We start from the raw sequence: 3,839 nt of genomic DNA, 5'->3' as shown, positions 1-3,839 counted from the left end.
TGGGTATTGGCGTCTTGAAGTTTGTTCTTCTCTTGCCTCACCCTTGTCAGCACGCTCTCGCTAGCCTTTAATTGGCGTAGGAGTTGTTGCTTGTCCGGATTTACTCCGGCCTCATCTGCATTGTTATGGTTAGCATTGCACACATGCCGCAATTCGCAACGGAATTATTTCTCGGAGCATCTATTACCTAAGGGGGTCTCCTTGGCAATAGCTGAAACGGCCAATGCAGCCTCGAGTTGGGCCTTGCACTCCGCTAGCTCTTGAGACAGTTGCGTGTTCTTCTCTATAAGACCCTGCATAACATATGATCCTTAAAACAGTTATCTTAACTATTTCAAGTCTCGGGGGCTACTGACATATATAACTATCAGATTTACTCACCTGTATATCTTTTACATACTGCTCTGTGGCTTTGGCTAGACCATTTTGAGCGGCACGGAGGTACGCATCTCCTGTATTAAAGGCGTTTAACGCCTCTGGAGAAAAACATGCGTCCTGAAGAACAGTCCGGCGATGTCTGTGGTTCATGGCACTCTCCACCTCTAAATTGGTGGCAGATAGCCTGTCTGCATCCTCTGTCGGAGGAGCGCCCGACGCGCGCCTTGTGTCTGCCTCCACCTCCGGACCCGGCCTTGAAGTCTGGCCGGTGGATATAGTCCGGCGGGCTCTCTTCTTCCTAAAGGAGAAGATGGACGTTAGAATGACTTGAGGGCATAGACCTTAGACGTGAAATTCGCATGCCGTACCGTTGCACCAGAGTCTCGATCTGGTCCGCACTTCTTTTTTGCCCGCCTGGCTTTAGCGGCCCTTGTTGGCTGCCCTCCGCGGGCCCGGCACTCCGCCTCAAGGATTTCCCCTGCAAAACGAAATACTATTGGTTTACAGCATTCAAAATAAGGCATGGATGGGTCTCCTTCAAAAGTACCAGGACTTCGATCTCGGCTACCTTTGAGGCTGGAAGTAATCCGGGATAGTCGGTCGTGATGGCCACTAAGGTGTTATCCTTACTCAATTGATGAAACACCCCATCAATTAACTCCACACATAAGTCCGGATCCTCTTGGGAATCCGGATCGAGGGACCGTTCTGGGTCCTCGGGCTGTGGGGGAGGGCTGTTGATCTCCTTCACCGTCTGGCGTAACTCCTGCGTTAATATCACCAGACTAAATATTCAATTATGGGAATTTCGAAAGCGGGTAGATAAGTGAAATTGTTCGCTTACCCAACTTGGAGGATTGTACATGGAGAATCCGCCCTCCGGGTTGGCACGGAGGAATTCCTCTTCTTCTCCCTTGTACAAAGCGGATAAAATTCTCGTTAAGGTGGCGGCTGAATCTGGCCCCTTACGACCGCACCGGGTGACGTCGTCCTCCCTGTTGAAATCCCACATGGGGTGGCCTCTGTATTGAAGCGGCTGCACCCCTCGCGTAATTCTTATGGCCATGACCTTGATCATGGGAATGAGCCAACAACCTTATCCGGCTCATCAAGTAAAGGACGTCCCTGTCAGTTTCCCTCTGAGGATTCCGCGGGCGCCAGCTCAGGCGCTTCTTTAGCGGAGCATTATTGAACTCAGGGAGGCTGATCCGTACAGGGTCCGGCAGGGGGACGTCATCTATATAGAACCACACCGAGGGCCAGTCCTCGGACGTCCTCTTTGGGGTACCGGATAGATATCCGGTCCCAGCGATGCGCCATAGTTCGGCTCCGCCCACTTGATAAATAGACCCCTCCTGAGAACGGGGCACGAGGTTGAACAACCTCTTCCACAACATGAAATGGGCCTCAACGCCCAAAAACAGTTCACAGAGGGCCACGAAGCCCGCAATGTGCAGAATGGAGGCAGGTGTGAGGTGGTGTAGCTGGAGGCCGTAGAACTCCAGCAACCCTCGGAGAAACGGATGAATTGGAAATCCGAGTCCTCTTATTAAATAAGGGACTAGGCATACCCGCTCTCCTCGAGAGGGATGGGGGATGCTCTCTGCTTGCTCTCCGCCGCTATAAGTGGCGATCCCGGCTCGAATTGGGACCATATATGCTGGGGGAAGGAGCCCCTTGGATTGAAGCACTACGAGTTCACTATGCGGGACGGAGCATCTCTCCCAATCCCTAGGCTTGGAGTTGGGAGCACGAGAGGAGGAGCCGCGTCGGCTGTCCATGATGGAATGGATTTTTTGGTCAGAAGTGCTCCGATGAAAGCTTGCGAAGGGGAGATGGTGTGGTTCGGATCTAGATCCCCGTCTCTTTTTATAGACATCTTATTTGAGTCGCTAGGGGGGAAAATGCAAAAATACCCTGGCTTTTCGCATTCGTTCGACACGTGGGAAATGGCCTTTATTGGGCATGGAAGCCAAGGAGCGCAGCATTTATCAGAAGCCGGACACTATTCTACAAGTACATGGAGCTGGAGAAGAACCCGCCTTGCAATGCCGAAGACAATTTGCGCGCCGGACTCGTCGTCATTGAAGCCTCGTTCGGGGGCTACTGAGGGAGTCCTAGATTAGGGGGTGTCCGGATCGCCGGACTATGACCTTTGGCCGGACTCCTGGACTATGAAGATACAAGATTGAAGACTTCGTCCCGTGTCCGGATAAGGACTTTCCTTGGCGTGGAAGGCAAGCTTGGCGATACGATACGAAGATCTCCTCCCATTGTAATCGACTCTGTGTAACCCTAGCCCTCTCCGGTGTCTATATAAACCAAAGAGTTTTAGTCCGTAGGACGAACAACAATCATACCATAGGCTAGCTTCTAGGGTTTAGCCTCTCTGATCTCGTGGTAGATCCACTCTTGTACTACCCATATCATCAATATTAATCAAGTAGGAGTAGGGTTTTACCTCCATCGAGAGGGCCCGAACCTAGGTAAAAACATCGTGTCCCTTGTCTCCTGTTACCATCCGCCTAGACGCACAGTTCGGGACCCCCTACCCGAGATCCGCCGGTTTTGACACCGACAACCACCGTCGTGGCAAATAAATAGTCCCAAACAGGGACAAGGTACCATAACAACAACAGGTCCACAAGATTATGTCTGCTTACCGGGCCAGGGTAACGCATGCCCATAACCTTCCCTTGTTGGAGGCACTGATAAAAGGCATGACAACAGAATGACTAACGGCCTTCCAATACTAAGGCAAATGTGGTTGCACTTGTCATCCCAATTCAGTGCCACCATGACCCGACCAACTTTATGTTCAAGTTCAATTATAATCAGGTTTAACTTGAAAACAAAATGCTCGAGTCACTACATGCCATGCTTATGCAACCATATATCATGCATCACATCAATTTGGAAATAACAAATCAACCTTATTCAAAGTTCTACTTGCACAAACTCAACATTCAACATTTCTGGTCCTTTCTTACTTGTTATTTATACTCATCACTTTAGTTGGCATTTATCAAATAAAACTCATTTTTTTGCATGGGAAAAATAAATAAGACCGATGATCATATCACAATAGCCATGACAAATTTACTTAGATCAACTACACAAGCTATATCTCACTAGTTCAAGCATTCATTTCTATTAACTAAGCATTTTTATCATGATGAACTAAATAACACCAGCATTATTTATTTTAATACTATATGTAATGAATAACATATAAATTCAAGTAGAAAATCATGGATATTGCAAAGACACCATGACAATGTTGTTGTGGCTAGCCTTAGTGCAGAGGAGCTTCACATCCTCCTGGATGCCTTCAAGACAAGCTTCACCTTCTAGAAATAAATCAAATGACAAAAAGAAAACATCAAGAACACTTCTGAAAATTACCAAAAATTATAAGCAGCAAAGAAAAATCCCATCTTGGGTGTACTGCTAGGATTTTC

Source organism: Triticum aestivum, chromosome 5B (assembly GCF_018294505.1).
Source record: "Triticum aestivum cultivar Chinese Spring chromosome 5B, IWGSC CS RefSeq v2.1, whole genome shotgun sequence".
NCBI classification, from domain to species: Eukaryota; Viridiplantae; Streptophyta; class Magnoliopsida; order Poales; family Poaceae; genus Triticum; species Triticum aestivum.
The sequence above is the reverse complement of the archived record's forward strand: the minus strand, read 5'-3'. Positions refer to the sequence as shown.